Source organism: Sus scrofa, chromosome 2 (genome assembly GCF_000003025.6).
Source record: "Sus scrofa isolate TJ Tabasco breed Duroc chromosome 2, Sscrofa11.1, whole genome shotgun sequence".
In the NCBI taxonomy this organism is placed as follows: Eukaryota; Metazoa; Chordata; class Mammalia; order Artiodactyla; family Suidae; genus Sus; species Sus scrofa.
In genome coordinates, this window is record NC_010444.4 from 107,379,608 (window position 1) to 107,401,880 (window position 22,273).

Sequence of the window (22,273 nt, forward strand, 5' to 3'; positions counted from 1 at the left end):
CAATAAACTTCAAGAGAAATATTCTGAACTTTAATACTCATTTAAACCAGTCTAAAGTCAAAAGCCAAGAACAGTGGTTCCAGGGTATGGTCAGCAACCAGTAACATTAATAAATAAGAAAACTTCATGTTGTTACCAGCAATCTGTGCTGGTACACAAATAGATCTCCTATTAGCAATTCTTGTGACCTTGAGGAAAACAAGGTAGTGATTACAAAAACAGTTGCAATGTGAAATTGAATGTCTTGTATTCCACTGTACTATGGATTGAAAACCTGGGTGAAATTGTTTTCTGCTACTCAGTTAAAACTCCTATCAGTAAAATGAAAATGATAATAGAACAGTGTAATTGTCACAAGACTCAAATGTGATCATACATAAAGAGCTTAGAACAGTATCTGTAGCACAGAGTACATACTAAAAAAATGTGTTTCAGTCAGTATGTTGTGATAACAATTATGTTCCAAATCTTTGTATCAGCTCTTATTGCCAAGTAAAATAACAAAAACAAAACAAAAAAGTCAATAGCTCAAAACTAATATGTCTCCTGAGCACTTCTTCTGTAGAGATAACTCTTCTCAGAGGAGATCATTCCTGCATCTGTGGTCAGCTGGGGGCTGTCTGCTGGTAACCTTGATGCTTATGGCTGTATGCTCACACATCCCTGTGGTCTTAGTTGGGATGGTTCAGCTCTGCTCCTCAAGGTCTCTGCTCATCCATCACCAAGTTAGCCCCTGCTTGTTCACATGACAGCTATAAGATCTCTAAAAGTGACAGAGAAAACATGGACGGCCTCTTAAGGGCCAGGTTCAGATCAGGAATGACATCACCACCACCACAATTTATTGCCCAAAGCAAGTCACAAGAAGGCTGAGATTCAAGGAATGGAAAAACAGACTTCACACTTGATGGGAGGATCTAGAAAAGCTCATTCATAAGGGGCAGACACACATGAAATGCTGAGTCGTGTCAGTATTTTTGCAGTCTACTGCAAGTTTATTATTCATTCATTTGACATGGCCATTGTTTTCAGCTGGCACCTCTGCTCACAATGAAACTCACTCGTGGGCCCAAGCTAACAGAGAAACCTGGATCATGTGCTGTTGGAGAAGGATTTTACCCTGACTATAAATGCACTATTCCAGGAGTGACACACATCACTTGCACTTACAAGTGATTACCCACAACTAGTAACAGGACTAGCTCTGTAAGTTATGGTGCTCAATACAAAATTAAAATGTGATATCTCTTATAACACTTTAAAGATGTCTTTAAAGATGGCAACAGCAGAAAATTAAATCCATCATGGACTGTTCTAAACAGGGACCTATGAGACTGCACAGTCACATGCCCACAAAGCTGCCCTGAATAGTTTGCAAGCCTTTATCCAACAATAAATAGAAGGTGAAAAGTAACCATCAGCTCTGGAGACATAGAATGTAAAACATTTGAAGAACAGCACCAAAGATCCTTACAATTTTTTAGTTGGTATTTTTAGAGTAAGTCACTAAAGTAAGGTTGGTTTTGCTTCCCCGCCACAACTTTTTCAGCAAGCCCTTTCCTGTGATATCTCTATTACTCCAAGAAGCCTAGTTCCATTATCTTTGCCTGAGTTGCACAGAATCCCTCAATAAAACATGCTACTCAAGCCTGACTTTCTGAATTGAGTATAGATTTCATGCTACCAAGTTATAATTTACTAAGTTCATCTATTAAAAAAAATCTTAATAACTTTTTTCTCACCAAGCTGTTAATACTAATAATGATTCCAAGTATTCAGCATTAAATGTATAAGTTCATAATTATGTTAATGAGAAATACTATCTTAATATGCTGGAATAAATCTCAAATAATGGACATTTGAGCATAATTAACTTGCAGGACAGTTTTTCTAAACATGAGAATTTCTGATGTCTTCTTAAATCACACTGGATAGAAGCAATGCCAGCCTATGTAGAAAGAAAGATGTACACTTGGTATTCCATCTGTCTCCCCAACTATCAAATTCCCTTTTCGTTTGTGTGGAGCTATAATTATTAATTAAGATGAAAAGCATGTGCAATAGATAGTTAGGACCATCTGAAAGCAAAAATGAGCCAGTACCAACCATCTAATTTTGTGCTCTGTTACTAGAAGGTCATATGTACAGATAATGACACAATGAGAAGTGAGCATTCTATCATCTTGGGTCCCTGAGTTACTGCAGAAAACAATACTCCCACCAGCCTACATTATTCATGTAGTATGTGAGAAAAACACCTTTCATTGTATTAAGCCACAGATATGAGTATTAAGGCATTATAGCCCAACCTCTTCTAACATACATGATCGGTCTGGTCATTCTTTTTTCATCTGTCAAAGGTTTTATTGTAGCAGAGTCATGCCACTCACATTCAAGCATAACAACATTGAGCATAGAAAAAGTAAAATCCTAAACTTTCATAGTTTGAAAAGAGCATAAGTAATGCTAAGTATGCCATAAAATTCCCTCGTTTTAATATTTAATCTAAACCACTATTGAAGCTGCATCCTCATATAAAGAAAAATAATATGCTAGGAGTTTTAAATGTAGAATACTGTTGATCATGTTTCTTGATGTATAAAATATAAAAAATGTATAGTTAGCATTGTCAAAATGTGGTAATGTTAACTATGTATAACTTGTTGAACTTTGTGATTAAAAGAAAGGAAATGGTCTCTTGAGTTACCACTGACATATTTTGTTTTTGTCAAGAAGACATATGAGAAAGTAGGGCATATAAGATAGCTGCAAAGTCTTACCCATTTGTCTCATTGAGAATCGAGGCTATTTTCCCTCTCCTAGAAACTGAGTTTTTTCCTGTGGATTATTTTCATCAACACAGAGTAGCAGAAATGGCACTGTGTAACTTCTGAAAATGGACTTGAAGAGTTCAGAAGCTTTCGCCATTCATTTTAGGAAGCCTTCTTCTTGGAATTCAGCAGACATGCAGTGAGAACTCCCAGGTGGAGTCTCTCTGGAGGAGAACCAAACCACATTTGGTTGACAACTCAAACCGAAAGCTGAATGCCAAGTCAGCATCACCTGCCAGCCTTGAGAGCAGGCCTCATGGAAATCTTCCCCTCCATAGAGCTTGTGGTTGGCTGTGGTCCAGGGTAACACTACAAAGAGGAGAAGACACACTCAGCTGAGACCAGGCAGCCTACAGATTAATGAGAGACAAGAAATGGCTATTGATATTATAGTTTTAAGTCATCACATCTCCTATAGTAAATTTTAGTTCAATTAGCTAAAGAAATTTAACTGATATAAATATTAAAATAAGTTAATCTGAAATAAATAAATGATTTTAATGAATAAATAAAAGGAAGAGTTTAGGTTTTCAGATACATTGACTGTATTCAGTAGACATACCCATAACAAAATACACATCCTTTTAAAGTACAAATGAGGCAGTTTCTGCTATGGCACAGTGAGTTAAAAATCCTACATTGCCGCAGCTGTTACTCAGATTTGATCCCTGGACCAGAAACTTCCGTTTACCAGAGGTGCAGCCAAAAAAAGTAAAAATAGCATATTTATCAAGATACACTATATTCTTAGCAAAAAAGCTAAATCTCAACAAATTTAAAATAACAAATTATACACATTACAATTTCTGCCAATGGACTCAAACTAGAATTCGATAACAGGTTATCTGAAATATTCCCAGATAATTTGGAAATTAAAAATGTATTCGCATCATCTAAATAACTCATGGGTAAAAGGTTAAAACAGGAAAAGAATTATTAAATATTTGACCTAAAGAGAAAATAAACCCACAAAATAATGAAATTTGTCGGATGTAGATAAGTAGTGCTTACAGAGGAATTTATAACAAAGAAGGAATAGAAAATTGATTCAAGGCCTTGAATCAAAGGTTTAAGATACCAGACTAGAAACAGGAAAAAAATGAAAAGAATATTAAGAATAACTTTATTCCCATAAATTCTACTACTTAATTAACAAGTATCTTGAAAGACAGAAATTACTACAGTTCACTGAGGAATATATCACCTTATAGACCTATAGACCTATAACTCTTATTTAAACTTCTCAAATTTATATATAAAAACCATTGCACAGTGACAGTTCCAGGTCTTGAAGACTTCACTGAGAAATTTTTTTCCCTTTTCTTTTTTTTTTTTTTTTTTTTTTTTAAGGGCTGCACCCATGACATATGGAAGTTCCCAGAGTTCTCAGGCTAGGTGTTGAATCACAGCAATGCAGGATCTGAGCTGTGTCTGCAACCTACACCACCACTCACAGCAACGTTGGATCCTTTAACTCACTGAGCAAGGCCAGGGATCAAACCCGCATCCTCATGGATCCTAGTAAGGTTCGTTAACCATTGAGCCATGAAGGGAGCTCCCTTTACTGGCAAATTCTGTCAAACACTGAAGGAATAAGTATTATAAATTCTTAGAAAACTCATATAAAAAAATACAAAAGGAAAAGAATTTCCCATCTTGTTTTGAAAGGCCAAATGACCCTGACACCAAAATCATACACAAAGAATTACAAGAAAATAAAACTGCAGAATAATATCCCTAATGAACATAGATGTAATGATGCCCAACCAAATATTAGAAAATAAAATACAACAATTTATAAAATGGATAGTTTATCATGTTCATGTAGTTATTATAGATATGCAAAGGTAGTTCAATTAAAAAAGCAGTCAATTTCATTTACATCTTAATAGGGGAGAATTATGAGATCCATGGTTCTCTTAGTTTTAGACCAGTAGGTACCTGAGACCAGTCTTTTCATGGAAAGGCTGGAGTACAAGCGACCAAGTGCAAGTACAGAGCACATTCAAGCTTCTGTTCACATCTGAATTGCAAATAACCCATGGTCAATGCAAATTCCTTGGCCAGACTCAATGTCGGTGAGATGGAAATGTGCACTCCACTCACATGGGGATAGGGGGAAGTGTAAATATTTACTGAGCAATAATTCAAATTACATAACTTAATGAATACCCCCCTTTATAAAGCCATCACTTAGGCAGATATTACAGTATTATATGTCATAAAAGAAGAATCTATATCCAGCAGTATAATAGATAAGAGGGAGAAGGTTTTGCTATAGACAAATAACCTTCCTTTTTGTGCTGAACCATACTCACATTTTCAGTAAAAATTAATAGGCACAGAATAGGTGCTCAACAAATTCTTTATATGTAGATCAGTTTGAAGAACACTAATTTAAAGTCATATAGACTTTTTTTATAATCCTCTTCTGCTACTTACTAACCCAAATGAAGCTGAGCTAGTTGTATTTTTATTCTGAACCTCAGTTTCCCCATTTAGGAAGTAGTTCTAAATTTTTTTTTATTTTCGTTGTGAGGATTGATTATTGTAATATATGCAGGCCCACTACCATGTCTAGAAGGTAATATATAGTCCCATAAATAGTACCTAATATGAATTAACAAAATGAAGTATGTAATTCATGTGAGGAAATAGTGGTTAGGTCTTCATACTAAATGAAAATGAAGTATTAAGGCAATTAACCTGATAACTTTTCTTTAAAATCCAAAATTATTTAAGTAATTCTCTGCAACAAGGATATTGAGGGTAAGTCTAGTGATAGGGTCTTAATTTTTTTATACTTATATTTATCTACAGCTGACTTTCTTTTCACTGGAATACCTGTTCTCAGGAAACAAACACACATATTGGAGCTATTCATCTTGGAACTTAGAGAGCTGAAGGCAATATTCATTAACCATCACAAGTCCTTTCCATTCCAATGTGAGACTATTACCTTTTAATAGAAAAAAAAATAGGCTACTTTTATTATCTTGAGTTGTTATACTTAATTTGGCTTCCATTTCTCTTAATAGTTGATGCTTGTAATATTTTTTGTTGGTTTTCCCCCTTTTGCTTTCAATATAGGCCGTACCCTTTTTTTTTTTTTTTTTTTTTTGACTGTATGCATGTGTGGCATATGGAAGTTCCCCAGCCACGGAACAAATCTGAGCTGCCCCCGTGATCTCCACCACAGCTGTGGCAACACTGAATCCCTAACCCCTTGTGCTAGGCCTAGAATTGAACCTGTACCTCTGCAGAGACCCAAGCCAATGCAATCAGATCCTTAACCCACTGTACCATAGCAGGACATCAGGCCATAGTCATATTGTATTTACTCCTGTTATCATTTGTAAGGAAAATATCTTAGTTTTAGTTTCTACCAGAGACTATTTTAAAACATGTATTTCACAAATGTATTTAATAAATATATATATATTAATATGTATATTGATGAAACTCTTACAAGAAAAAAATTATTTTCATTAAAGGCCAGTGAAAAGAATTAAACCGTTTTGCTATATGATACAATAGAGAGATGTCATGGGATATACTACACTGACTTTTAGCTTCCCTGACTTTTAAACTCTCATATATGAGTTTATTTAATTTACATAACTATTGATTTTTATTCCTAGAAGATAATCCCACCATCGCACCATTTAGGAAAATCATAAACACATATCATAAAAATCTCTACCATCTGTCTTTTATTCTTCTGTAATGCTGGTGAAAATGTGAGTGTTTTCAATCGCAATTGAAAGCTATTGGGTACTCTCAACGAAAGTTCAACCAATGAATAATTCTATCTGTCTAGAAAAAGATAAATGTTATATATATATATATATATATATATATATATAAGCCCATCAGACAATAAACAGGAAAAGTTGGACTCAGTATCAGGCTCAGGGATTTTAGGATGTGAACTGATGAGCCATGCTTGAGTTGTGATTGTGGACTAAACACTTTAAGAATACTAATATTGGGTGTTCCCACTGTGGCTCAGTGGGTTAAGGACCTGAGGTTGTCTCTCTGAGGATATGGGTTTGATCTCTGGCCACATTCCGTGGGTTAAGGATGCAACATTGCCACAAGCTGAAGTGTATGTTGCAGCTGTGGTTCGGATCCAGTGTGGTTGTGGCTGTAGTGTAGGCCCCAGCTGCAGCTCCATTTCTACCCTTAATCTGGGAATTTCCATATGCCACAGGTGCAGCCATAAAAAGAAAAAAGAAGAATATTAATACTGGATATTCAAAAGAATGATATAACCCCATACATAGTATAAACAGATATTGTACACTCCACATGTTAAACATCACATATTTCTCTTAAATTGTTTCTTCACTTTGTTTTTCACTTACCTGGATCTTTCATGATCATTTTGTTTTGCTTCCCATACTTCTCTTATTTATTTGACAGAAAAGATAATAGAAGATAAAAATAGGTAAATATTTTTGTATTATTATAGTAACGAAATAATGACCTACTCTTTTTTTTTTTTCTTTTTAGGGGACGCACCTGTGGCATGTGGAGGTTCCCAGGCTAGGGGTCTTTTCAGAGCTATCGCTGCTGGCTTACACCACAGCCATAGCAACACAGGATCCGAGCCACACCTGCAAACTACACCATAGCTCATGGAAATGCCAGATCTCAACTCACTGAGCAAGGCCATGATTCCTAGTCACATTCTTTTCGACTGCACCAACAGGAACTCCATGACCTACTCTTTAAAAGCCTATTTATTGACATTTTATTTATAGACTAGAAAAGAAAAGTGATCTGGATAAAACAGAAATAGTATTTTTTTTAATTTTATTTTCCCACTGTACAGCAAGGGGATCTAGAATTGGATTAGATGGCCCTAGTTTGCATAGCTATTTCCATTTCTGAATTTCTGGAATCTATCATAATGTCTCCACCGAGTGATTAATAAAATCTCTAGGTCTGCAGCTGACACTAAAGGCAGGACAGTTTAACTTAGCAGTTGATGAAAGCAAAATATCTTATTAATGATTTTTGCCTGTATAAGAAAATGCCAGGAAGCGTTCCCATTGTGGCTCAGTGGGTTAAGGACCCAACATTCTCTGTGAGGATAGAGATTCAATCCCTGGCCTCTCTCAGTGGGTTAGGGATCTGTTGTGGCCACAAGATGTGGTGTAGGTCACAGATGTGGCTCAGATCCAGTATTTCAGTGGCTGTGGTATAAGCTGGCAGTTGCACCTACACCTGATTGAACCCCTGGCCCAAGAACTTCCATATGTTGGAAGCATGGCCATAAAAAGAAAAAAAGGAAAGAAAGAAAATGCCGAAGAAATGAACACACTTATTTCTCTAGGATTACATATTCAACCATAATTTTGAAAAACCTTTGGGAGTTATTAATAATTGTTTGTTTTTAAAATATAAGAGAGTATTGATTGTGCTCAAAATGGTCAGGTAAATTCCCTCATTTTTTATGGTGTTATTCCTATAAAGCCCAACTTCTTTTAAGCCCTGAGCTAATAGGTTAATACTAGTTTGAGTGACTGGTATATTCCAAAGTTAGACTGAGTCCATCTTTAGAAAACATGTCTCACTGGCTTCTTTATGCACTTTATTATTATATTTCTTATGAGCATTGGTTAAAAGAAATTTGAAGAGGTTTGCCACATTGCCACCAACTACGTTATTTTGCCTAATTTTAATTTTTAAATTTTTTATAACTTGAGAAGAAAATATGAATTATAATTAAAACATTGTAATTTTATCAAATCCATATTATTTTAGCATTAATAAAAAAACAGGGAGTTCCCTTGTGGCTCAGCAGAAACGAACCTGACTAGTATCCATGAGGAGTGGGTTTCATCCTTGACCTCACTCATTGGGTTAAGGATCTGGTGTTGTTGTGAGCTGCAGTGTAGGTTGCAGATAGGGCTCAAAACTGGCATTGCTATGGCTGTGGTGTAGGTCAGCAGTTGTAGCTGTGATTGGAAGCCTAGCCTGGGAACTTCCATATGCTGCAGGTGTGATCCTAAAAAAAAACAAAAAACAAAAAACAAAAAAACAGATGTTGAGGTTTTCACAATAATATTTTAATTTTATGATTGCACAATTTTTTGATAATATTCAAGTGGATTTATGTAGGGCTGTATTACATCAATACATGAACTAGAACATGCAGATGAATTACTATTTCTATACAAAAGCTTATACTTTCTTTGATATATGCAGATTTATAGATATTCACATTTAAAAATAACCATTTAATATGCATATTTTGAGGATATTTAACTTATGCTTGTATTCATTGGTTATAATTACTTTATAGAATTTTTTGTGATTTTAGTGTGCAAAAATCTGCATTTCGGAAGTCAACTATTGATGTATGAAAGGATCAAAAAGAAACTTGCAAAAAATCTGATAGAAAAATAAAAGAAATGCCAAGGTGCTCCCAAACTGCTCTCATAAAAATTCATTTTTCTTCATTGTACAGCCTGCTTTATTAAAAAAGATGTGGAAATTTCTGCCTTAAATAAATCATAAATATTACATCCCTTGTCACACAAATCAAGTGAATAGGTACCCTATCCACCTAGTTCCTGCACTAGGATATCAATAGTCAGTCATTTTCTTCTATGGCATATTTATTACGGGACTGCTACATTTTTTGTGGCTAATGTATGCTCTGTTAGTAATTTTGCCCTACACAGTACAGGTAATGTCACAGCTTGGGTGACGGTAGAAAGTCATATGGTGGAGAGATGAGACTATCTTGCAACTATGTTAAACAGATCACCACTCCAGACAAGACTGGGTTGTCATGTTCTGCAGCCAGTGCTGGTCTTGCTTAGGGTCTAGGCTGTGCAGTTTCCCCACTGCTGGTAGAAAGACTCCCAATGGCTTGGCCAGAAGTACATAATCCATCACCCTCAAACCACTGTCAAGGAAAGAACACTAGGATGTAACAAGATTACTGGGTCATGCTTTCAGTTTTGCTGTGGATCTAGTCAGGCAGGTGTTTAGATATTTTAGATGGCAAATTTCTTTAGAGCAGGGCACCATTGACATTTTGAGCTAGATTCCTCCCTGCTGTTGGGGGCTGTCCTATGCATTATGTGATAATTAGCAGCATTCCTGGCCTTACCCTGTTGCCAGTTGTATTACTCCTCCTAGTTGTGACAATTCAAATGCCTGTAGATACTGCCAAATGCCCTTGCAGTGGGAGAGCGGGAGCAGTGGTGGTGGCAGAAATTGTCCTGGGTTGAGAACTGCTGCTTTAGTGTAGGGGATATGGCATAAATATCTTTACATGAATTCAGATCATCTTCCCAATAGCATCACATTAGGAATCAACAAAGCTTACATTTAATGTGAATCTATTATGTGCCAGAAACTGAATGAAGTGTCTACTCTTATAGTAATGTATCTATTCTTCTCAACACTTAAGATAGGGATTATAGATTGAAAAATAGAAATACTGAGATATTAATTGCTTTCCTAGGATCCAAAGTTAAATGGTTGTGTCATCATGAAATACGAAATTTAAAAAAAAACAATTTTATGACTGTTGTAGGTACAGCAGTATCTCACAAAGTGTCTGCATCAGACTGGACGTAAATCTACAAACGAGGTGTAAGCATCTGTGTGTTAGTGTTAGTCCTCTAGAACTGAGTCTGGGTCAGAGTTCAGCGTTTAGAGGAAAATCATATACAGTATAACGTTTATTTTATTCTAAAGAACACAAGAATAAAACCATAGGAATTATCAAGATTATTATTTTAAAACACATTTGATTCTCATATTCTTAAAAATTATGAAATAACTCCATGAGGCACAACTGCTATAAGCATAGTGTTCCAGAATGTGTACTTCTTTTCACCAAGATGCTTAGCCAAGTGTTGCCACAGGAAGGGAAGTTGCTTTGCCATTAGAGTTAGAATGGAGCCTGGCAATGCACTCTTTCTTATCGGCACCTTCTATTTCTTAGATTCTGTTTTTAATCTTAGTTATTCCACCATAACCAAGATAATAATAATTATCCATATCTAAATATGTAATAATAATAATAAAATAATAATACATAAAAATAATAGTTCTCTATATCCTTCTGATGGGTATGTGGACATAAACTTTAGAAACATTGCATGACTGAGAACTTTTGATCTTGCTCTTATTTTTAAAATTATATTTCATATTACCTGTCATTCATTATTTTTTAAAACCTCTAAATAAAATACCCACAGAAATATCTTATTTTAATGTAATAAAAGTAATTATGTTAAAATAATGCTACACTTAGTTATGAAATACTAAAGAAAATTCTGATAAAAAAGAACTTTGGATATATACTGGAATTACTGTTATTGTTTAACATATTTTAAAAATTTAACAAAAGCAATGTGATAGCTAAGAGATACAAAGTTATGAATAACCTATGAAAAATTCTCACACATTTTAAGAAAGAAAAATAAACAATTCAATAGGGTATGGTAATTCATAGGAAAGCAGATCCAAATGGCCAAATGTACAGGGAAACATACTCGAATAAACTAAATCATCATAGACCTTTTTACCTATTTAATTAGCAAAAATGAAAAGGCAGAAATGTGGGGGAAGTATGTTTTTACTCATTGTTGATGGAAACATCACATTTACAGCTTTTTTGGAACACAATTTGAGTATTAATATGAAAATATTTATATTTGGCTGCATAAGAGAAAATCTAACATATCAGTGGAGGAACAAAATAGAAGTTTCCATCTCACATACAATAAGCCTAGAAATACATAGTCTGGTTAGGACCCTACATGGTCATCAGGGTCTGGTCCGAGGCTGCTGTCTTTGGCCCACTGTTTCCATCTCAAGACTCTCAAACAATGCTTGAATTCCAGCCATCACATTTACACTTCAGTTAGTGTATGAAAGAAAGGCATTTAAGGATGCCATTAATTGCTTCCATTTAAGGATTTTTTGGAGTTCCCTGATTGTGCAGGGGGTTATGGATCCAGCATTCACTGCAGTGGCTATGGTCACTGTTGTTCTGTGCATTTGATCCCTGGCCTAGGGAACCTCTACATGCTATGGCCATGACCAAAAGTGTTTAAAAGTTTGTTTTCTAGAAATTGTGCTTATAAGTCACATAGCCACTTTTAGCTACAAGAAATAAATATGCTCACTTGATAGTTAAGGGCTATATTGCTATGGAAGAAGGTGAAATGGTATTAAGAGCTGATAAGCCATGTACCCTTTGATAGGGCAAAAAAAAAAAAAAAGTAATAGCATGCAAAGATAGGGTATTTGTTGTAGCATTGTTTAGAGTGGAGGAAAATAGGAAACTCATTAACTGCCCCTTAACGGGGGACTTAAATAACTTGGGGTACATTTATATCATGTAATACTATATAGTCAGTGAAGTGTATGAATTAAAGGTATACACATACCTTAGAAGTATTTCTACAGAGTATGAGAAAAGCTGAGACTTGAACACCTGATCTTAGCCACTGTAATTTTGGGGTGATGATCAAATGCATCAATGACTCCAAAGGCATTTTGAAACCTGTAGAATGCCAAGAAATTCAAGAAATATTTATGCAACACCCATAGTATAAAATTACAGGTAATCAGTTAACACATTCAACAGATACTCTAACTTCCTTAGTGTGTCCCCTGTACTCCCCAGACTAGCAGTTTAACCATTGCATTTTCTAGGCTCTCTTAGATCTGCAGTTCTGAATGTGATTTAGGTTCACCAGTCAGAAGCATTGCTAGGAAGCTAGAGTTCAGGCATGAACTAAAAGGGAAGAGAAGCAGAGCACAAAGTGCTATTTTCCTGGCATGGATCATGTGGACTAAGCACTAACCTGGAGCAAGCATCTGACTTCGGTTACTTCCCCACCAGGCAGCACCTTCCTTGTCTCAGGAGCAGCAGCCTTCCTGACCAGGTCTGCAGTATGACCTAAGAAAGAGTTTCTGCATGCTTATCCTGAAGTCTGTTTGATCAGCCAGCCTAATCATTTTTATGTCATTCAGTACTCTAATAAATCCTTTCCTGGTTAATCAGCAAGAGTAGATTTTGTTTTGTAAAGTGAACCCTTTCTGATGGTAGTTTTGCTATTGTAATCTGAGATCAGAAAATATTTCTGTGCTCCTCTGAGAGTCCTTAAAATATGAAATATGACCGTACACATATATCTTTAAGATGTATAATTTTGCTAAAGTGACTGAATCAGATTAAGGCATGACATATCAAAAAATTATGCAACAAGTACTTAATCTCTATAAAATGCCACCTTATTTAATTAGTCTAAGTTGTCTTTTCCTCTTGTTCCTTATCTTTTGCAATAAAAACAAGGTTTGTAGTATGTATCACTTCCTCCCTGCCCCTTATTAGTCAAGTACATATCATTAAAATTTTGTGGATTCTAGCAAAATCTTCATATCCAGGGGAAAATAAACAGATCCAAAATGCTGCATGACTTACATTCATTTCGCCAACCACCCATGTGGGCCACTGCAGCCTTGCCACAGGAATAATAAAGCATATTATTCACATTTATTAGTATAGGATAGTTATTGAAAAAAATAACTTTCTACCAAAATAGAGACATCCAGCCAACTGAGGACCGGTCCAGCAGTTCAGTGAGAGCTGAAAGAATGTGTTCTGACAGCAAAGTCCTTCCATCAACTGAAGAATTATTAATGTATAAACCCAGCACTTTTGTAACTGATTAAGAGAGTGACGTTGGAAAAATCCTGCCTTCAGCTCGATAAGCATAGCCCACAGCATCTGTGTTCTTTTAGTTGTCACATGCCTATAATTTTCTGCCATGTATCTAATTATCTACACCAGGAGGGAAAGGGATAAGGAAAGAAATCAGGGCTGGGAGAACAAAAAGGAGTTAGCCTGTATGCCATCAACCACTGACAAGTCTGTTTCTCTTACAAACACTGGATTCAAAATCATTGCCAATGAAGGTCATTCACTTTAACTAGAATGAAACACAATAGCAATGTAATTTTCTTAATCTCCCATATGAATTTCCTTCCATGCGTTACATTTCCATCCCTCATTTCTTTTGTCTCATTTCATGTCTTCTATTATAGTGACTTTAATATGCTTACTCCCCAATCTCTTATTGGCCCTGCTTCAAATCACTTACTGTAGGTAATTAGCTTTAGTGTGTCTGAGCCTGTGTTATCTCTGCCTGCTCTGTTCACAGCAGAGTCTTTTATGAGTTCCCTTCTTCATTTAGAATGTAAGATCAGGACAGAATCAGTGTATGCTGAGAACTGTGTGGTTTAGTTTGTTTGTAATTTCTAGCAACTAATTGCTCTGCTTTGTTTTCTTGATTAAAAACACAAATCTAGTGGAAGAAACATTGTTTAATTAAAAAATAATGAGTGAAGTCAGTCTAGAGTTAAAGAGAGGAAGGGGCTGCCATGTAACTGAATCACTAAGTACAAAATGGAAAGTGAAGCAACCACAAGAATATGCAAAATATAAGAGTAAAATATTCTTAAATTTCACAGCAGATTTTACCCAGATTACTGATTTTTGCCTCCAAACAAAACAATAACAGTAATTACTACTAATAACGATAAATAAATAAGGGAACCATTTTATTCACCAGAAGTAATCGAAAAAGATGGATTTACAGCATTTTGCCATAAAACTTGAAAAGTGGTGGTCCAAAAGAAATCAGGTGAAAAATCTGGCACGTTGTACACTGATTCACAATGTCTTCAGGAAATATGCAGGGGATAGAAAGTGTGGTTAGAAGATCCTGGGACTGTTCACTAACATGCACACATGTAGAACATGGCACAGGGAGGGACAAAGATTGCATCCACAGAAAGTCAGGAAGTCATGAAAGAAACCATCACAATGCAATTTCAGTTGAAGCCAGAAAAAGTGCCAGGAGGCAGCCCCCATCCATCTTGACTCCGGACTGAAAGAGAAGTGAAGGAAGTAGATCATAACTCTGTCTAGACAATTATTCTAAACAATAATTAGGGAGCACAGAAGCTACAAAGCTCTCTAAGGCGGCTGAGTGCTAGAAGAAGGGGTGAAGAAGTACAATGAGAGTCCAAGGTCACTTGGTCACTTGTCCTTCACCCTCCACCCCACACAAATCCTCCTTACTTTCCCCTCTGCTGAATATGGAAGTGGCATTATTTTCTAGGGAGAGACCATCTGATGAGGGAGATTAAACAATTAGAGTTTCGGGCTTCTAAGCTGAATTGTAGGATTGCCACACCATGGGACTAAAATAGACTTCAGACTTGCTGAAGAGAACTATAGTAGATTCTACTTAATACAGGCTCAAAAGAAACGCTAAAACTTTGGTTCCTCCAACAAAAGCTTGCATGTTCCCTGCTGAATTCTCCCTGCCCCTTGCCCAGACCTCACACATCAGAAAAGTGGACTTGAGGTAAAACTCACCCTCAAATTACAACTCAGAGTGGAGGATGAACAGATTACATATAAGAAGTCACTCACCCTAGTGACCCATATGAAACCTTACCATAGCTTCCCGTGACATTTAGAATGAAATCCATCTCCTTAAGCCTGGTTGCTAGCTGAATTGTAGTCTCCCCAATTTTCATGCCAAAGCCCTAACCCCCAGTACTGTAGAATGTCACCGTGTTTTAGAATGGAGATAGGGCCTTTAAAGAAGTAATTAATATCAAATGAGGTCATCAGGGTTGTACCCTAATACAATACGACTGGTGTCCTTATAAGAAAAATACTAGGAATGTGTGAGCACAGAGAAGAGGGCTTGTGAGGACACAGTGGAAAGGGGGCTATCTGCATGCCAAGGAGAGAGGCTTCAGGAGAAACCAACATCCTGACCATAGAATTTAGCCTCCAGAACCATGAGGAAAAATATATTTCTATTGTCATCCAGTCTGTGGTATTTTTTGATGCAGCCATAGTAGCCTCATACACTGATACTTGAGAAATTACATGATCCTGACCTGTTTCTCAGCCCTTTTTATTCTCTGTGACCCAGTTCTTCCTTCCTCCTTCTTTCCTTTTCTTTCTTTTTCCCTCTTTCTTTCTTTTGACATAAATTTTATTGGAGTAGAGTTGACTCAGAAAGTTGTGTTATTTTCAGGTATACAGCAAAGTAAATTATGTGTATATATATATAATGTGTGTTTATATATAATGTTTATATATGTTTCTTTTCACATTCTTTTCTCATATAGGTTATTTCACAGCATTGAGTAGAAGATCCTATTCTATACAGTAGGTCCTTGTTACTTATCTACTTCATATGTAATAGCATGTATATGTCAATCCCAACATCCTATTTTATCCCTCCTGCTCCACATTTCCCCTTTGGTAACCATAAACTTGATTTAAAAATCTTTGAGTATGTTTCTATTTTGTAAGTTCTTTTGTATCATTTTTTTTAGATTCTGCATATTAGTGATCTCATATGATATTTGTCTTTGTCTGGCTTACTTCACTTAATATGATGATCTCTGGGTCTATTCATGTTGCTGCAGATGGCATTATTTTATCCTTTTTATGACTGAGTAATATTCCATTATATATATGTCACATCTTCTTTATCCATACCTCTGTCAGTGGACATTTAGTTTGCTTCCATGTCTTGGCTATTGTAAATACCACTGCTATCAACTTTGGGGTGCATGAATCCTTTTGAATTATGGTTTTCTCCATGTATATGCTCAGGAGTGGTGTTGCTGCATCATATGGTCGTTCAATATTTAGTTTTTTGAGGAACCACCGTACTGTTTTCCATAGTGGTTGTAGCAATGTACATTCCCACCAATGGTGTAGCAGGTTCCCTTTTCTCTGCACCCTCTCCAGCATTGATTGTAGACTTTTGATGATAGCCATTTTAGCCCTCTTGAGCTTTAATAACTAAAGTATATTCAGTTCCTCAGGATTCATTCTTTTTTCATCCTGCAGTGATGAAACTCTATTCTTTCTCTCACCTTGGGACTTAAACCCAGAGATCTAATCAGAGCTCTAACCATTTGACCTTAAAGGATCTGAAAAATTAACTAGAAGACAGGCTACAGATTTAATTCTCATGATATATCAAGAGTGTTAAGAGACTAGAGCTTTCCTAGAAGCATTGAGAAATCTGGGAAAAGTTTATTTTCCTGTAGACGATAAATGTAAATTTACAAAGGAATCAAATAGGTGCAAAAGGTATTAGCAGATATTTTAAAAATCATCAAAATGAATATTTTAATCTGTAAAACTAAAGTATACATTTTATTTGAAGAAAATTAATGTCAATATGTTCAACTCTAAGATAAGCATTTGGACTTTAATGATAAAATTTTTAAGCCTCCAGGTAGAAAAAAAAGCCACCTACAAAAGGTTAAAGTCAAATTGCCCTCAAACTTCTGTACAGCATTATTAAATGTCCAAACATAATAGAAGAGTTCCCAGAATTTGGAAATAAAATAGGACTCATGGATGTTAGACCTAGGTAACACTTTGAATGCAAAGTGTCACAAACAGGTATCTTCATTCATCAAGGAACTCAGTGTGTATGACATATACAAATCTTTCTTGAAAAAAATAATAAAACAAACAGTAAAAATATGGTAAAATGATTAATGTAGCATTCAGTTACAAACAACAAAGCGTTGTCTCTGGGTCGTGAACAAAACTAAATGAAAGTCAAGCATTCTGCATGCAGTCAGAACTCTCTTGAGTATAAAGAGAACAGGTACTATCAAATGTGGAAGAAATCAAGACATAGATCATCCATGTGAATTTTCTGGAAAATATAACTTGCCATTAGAATTCATTCAATTAGGAGACATATAGTATGTAGAGAGCAAGGACTAGATTTTTTTACTATTGGCAATATTACAGAATGATGGGTAGTATCATACCCATGTAGTAGAAGCTGAAATTAGTAAAATCATCCTAGATAATAATTTCTTTAAAAAAATCTAAATGTTTATACCCTCTGTTCTAATATTTCACTTTTAGTATTTTATTCCAGTGAAAATATTAAGGATTTGAAAAAAGATAGCTAATGAGATACAAGGATGCTAGAACCACTTATAAAAGGGTAAAATTCTCTTTGGATCTTCTAAGACAAGGACAGTTACGGAAAACCTACAGTATTCATATATTTTCTGAAAATGTATCATGTAGTTTTTTTATTAGAGTAAGTTGTGTTCTTCCTAGATATGTAGGATACATACATAGATAGATAGACAGATTGATTTGAGAAACCAAGATATGCAGATGGGAACCCTAAAACTATTACATACTAAACAATTAGATATAGAAAGTAATGAGTAGTAGACTAAAATTTGAAGTAGGGGAAATAAAAAAAAAAAAACCTTCTATCCTGATGAATCTTTACAGATATTTTATATGTGATATACGTCTACTGTGGTGTAGTTGTTAGCCCAATTCTGTTTGCAGTTTGGGTTTCTGGAGTGAGATATAAGGCTAAGAAAATTTATGAGAAATTATTTTTAGTGTTGTATCTCTGTATTTCAGTGTATTTTTTATTTATAAAATATTTTACAGGGCAAAAAAGGAACTTGTGAGTAAATTTAGTTCTGTAAACCAAGTTGACTTTTAAAAAAAGACAAAAAGTTGGAAATCAAATTAATCTCTTCTTGAACAAACTTTAAATCTTCCTAAGCAACCCTTAAGATAAAATTTGCTGGAGTTCCCGTCGTGGCTCAGAGAAAATGAATCTGACTAGTATCCATGAGGATACAGGTTCAATCTCTGATCTGGCATTGCCCTGAGCTGTGGTGTAGGTTGCAGATGCAGCTTGGATCTGGCATTGCTGAGGCTGTGACTTAGGCCGGCAGCTGCAGCTCCAATTCAAGACCTAGGCTGGGAAACTCCATATGCTATGGGTGCAGCCCTAAAAAAAAAGACAAAAAAATAAAATATGCTAATTACAGTGAGGGTTAGCATAGTGTTTGGCAAAAGTTATAAATATTCAATTAACCATAAAGTATTATCAATATATTCCATTCCAATATGCTCTCTATTCTTTTGTGGTTTTTTTTTTTTTTAATTCTGCAGCATGGTATACTTGTCTATTCATCTGTAGTTAGGTGAATGAAACTTCCCATTCAGGACTTATGTCCTTATCATTCTCCTCTTTTGATCAGAGTTAGTCAACAGTATTTATTGATCAAAGTTTCATATACTGAACAGTTTAATTCTATCTAGCCAGAGAAGAAGAGCACCCAGCAGGGAGACTCTGCTTCTATGGTGTGCATCAAGATTTGTTATGGGATTTATTTCTGTTTAACTGACTCAAAAATTTAATTTCCTAAAGTCATTTTGAAACCAAGACATTCACAGAAATCTGTATAATGAGTCTTGGTTTCCAAGATATTAAAATATTCTTTCTGTATTCTTCTTAATACTTTCATTAGTTTGTTAGAGTGTTGAGCTAATTAGTTTTATCCCCAAGATCAAAACTGCATATAGATGAAGCAAGTCTATAAGGTTTACTATGACTTATCACTACCATTTCTATACCTTTTTCTAGCAAATGTTTGAATATTCTTAGGAAATCATTCCAGTTTCGAATTTCTTTAGGCAATATTTTACAAAAGTGAATTGCTTCTCAGATTCAGGTTTATTCCAATAGGCAGATCAACACCTAGGCTACTGAAATTTATGGTATATATACTGCAAATGCAATGTAAAAATATATGTGTGTGTATATATATATATATATATGCATGTATATGTATTCAACTTATGTATATATATATGCTTTTAGTATACAACACGCATGTATTTCTATATCTATAACATAGCTGTTAGGTGGTAAAGAAATTTGAGATAACTGAATAGGATATTTCATCTAATATGTATTTATGCATGTAGAAATATTTATTAGATTTATATAGGAAAAGAAATGCTGTTTTATTGTGTAACTCTTGTATACCGTTCTTATTATGTTCTCTTATGTTATCCTATGTATTTCCTTCAAGTTGTCTTAATGGTAATGGTAACACATTATCTACCAAGAAGGTTTGGTAATTTCAAAAGCATTTGTTACAGAGCTTTTAAATTAAATTAAGAAAAAAAAAACCTTTCAGTTGTAATGAAGGTATAATAAAATTCTAATGAGTTCTCTTTTACTACTTAACTGTATTGAAAGAAATTGCATCTGAGTAAAACCGATATGCACTTTAACCTACATTTAAAGGCAGAGTCATGATTGAGATTGAATCTATGATTTAGATAATAAATGCTGTACGTCATGGTGTATCAGATAAGATAAACATTTATTAAGTGCCTATTAAATGAACTGTGCTAAGTAAAAATGAGAAATAGCCACTGCCTGCAAGGAGTTTAAAATGTGACTGAGGAAAACAACCATATAAGATGTTAAGTAACATTTTACATCTACTTCGAAGCTGATATCACAGAGAAGTAGATGAGTAAGTGCCAAATAAATTATTCAGTAATAACTGCATCTAGAGTATGAAGGCCAGAGAGTTCGCATTGATGGGTGTGCTTCATGGCAGGGTAGAGTGTGGAGAAAAAGCCCTGTATAACTCCTCTAGAGGGTTCAAGAACACCCACAAATACATGAATTTTGTTCCTCCATAGAGTTAAAATCATAAAGACAAGTTACCTTTGTATTGCTTTTTTGGACCTGAATTTGTGAAACTCAAATAGCAAGTAAACATTGGATTCCATCCAACGAAATGGTAATATGTTCTCAAGCAATGGCAATTAGCATTATAAGAAAGTGCCTAGTTTCCCAGTTCTCCTGCAAAGGGAATAAATGAAATGGAAACAAGCTATCTATTATTTCTAATGAACAGTTCAGAAACATCATTATATTTTAGCATTCATTCTTTTATTTACTCAGTGAATATTAATTGAAGGAATACGCGAACTAAAATCCCTTGTAGACTTACCCTCTAAGGATGGGTAAATGCATTGAAAAAAAAGGTGTGTAACATCTGAAAAAACATACACCATCCATCAGTGATAAAAGAAGACAGAATGAGCAACATTCCCTGACACCACTGCTAAAAAGGGTGTCCCTGTGTAGACATATCAGAAGAGATAAAGTTAGACTAAAAGGGGGGAAGAAAATGGAAATGATTGATAAGACAAGATTAAAGACAAAGAAAAATTCAACAAAAAAGAGGATGGAACAAAAGGAGGATTGGAAGGGAAGGGAGAGAAGATATTCCCTTTTTATGAATTTCAACTTTGTACAAGTTACAATTCCATAAGGTAAGAGCTGACATCACAGAGCTAATGAACTTACGAATGAAAACAAAACCAAAAGGAATGACTGCATACACCCTAGAAGTTTAATGAGAAGAGAGGTGTGAGATCAAGAAAGGAATATTATGTTTATTTGAGATGGGAGGAAACTTTTCTAGTTTATGAATGCCAGCTAATTTTCCAAATTCCATTCCAATTCTATAAAATTATTGGCCAGTTTAAGAACAAATAGTATCTGCCCTCAAACAACTTTTTTCCCCAGGCAATCTATTGGTGTTCTTTATCCAGTAATTTTTAATTAAAATATTTCCATTTATAACAGCCATATTAATTGATAAGTGATTATTGAGTGTATACTAAGTGCATGACAGAATGGCGGGCCTGGGGAGAAGTAAAGACATTGAACATGTATTTCCTGTTATTAAGAAATTGTTGCTTTAGCTTGTATCTTTTATGAAAGTTTATTTCATTAATTTGGGGGGAAACTAAATTATTAGAAAAATAATAAATGTATATATGGCTTATTAATTTTAAATTTTTTCCCATTGATAGTAGAAATATTGAACATTAATCTTTCCTAAACTATTATTCTTCAATTATGTCTAGATTATAATTAAAGACTTTCCTAAACTTGTGCAGCATTTTAATATACATACCCATAAAAATTGAGCTACATGCCAGCAACAGAAAAAAACATGATGCAAAGTTATTATAATTTTTCATATTGATTATGAAGTTCTATTAAGAAAAAAATTACCATTACTACTGCCACTACTAAAATAAGACCCAAAGAAAAATGAATAATTAATGGGCTTCTAAAAATATTCTTTTGAAATACTGTGTAATTCAAAACAGTGCCATGCCTAAAGTAAGCATTTGATAAAATCTGAATTAATATATACACTATCTCCTAATGTGACCTGTGTAGGAATGCATTAATCCTAAGGTTCTAGACTACATTGATAAACAGGTCACTAAAATGAAATTAAACCCACTTATTAGTTCCTAGCTACAAAAACTCTCTTTAACCTTTTTGTATTTAAATGGCTTTGTGCTGAGAACTGCAGAACTCTCATCCCACGGTGACTCCTGTCGAATGCCTGTGCTAGGAGACTTCACCAGACTGTAGCAGGTTCCCATCAGCTCAAGGTCATGAGCCTAGGATGACCCCAGCCTCATTCAAAGTGCCTTCTGGGGAGTTCCTGTTGTGGCACAGCAG

At 35.0% G+C, this 22,273-nt stretch overlaps 1 long non-coding RNA gene across 2 annotated transcripts; it reads right to left on the bottom strand.

Moving 5' to 3' along the window:
• On the bottom strand, positions 443–13,443 carry LOC110259430. Of its 2 annotated transcripts, none has more exons than XR_002341837.1 (3): positions 13,297–13,443; positions 12,677–12,771; positions 443–3,140 (listed from the first exon to the last, which is right to left on the bottom strand). It is a non-coding gene; the product is annotated as an uncharacterized LOC110259430 (long non-coding RNA). The 2 variants fall into 2 exon arrangements; XR_002341836.1 differs by lacking the exon at positions 443–3,140 and adding an exon at positions 11,971–12,372.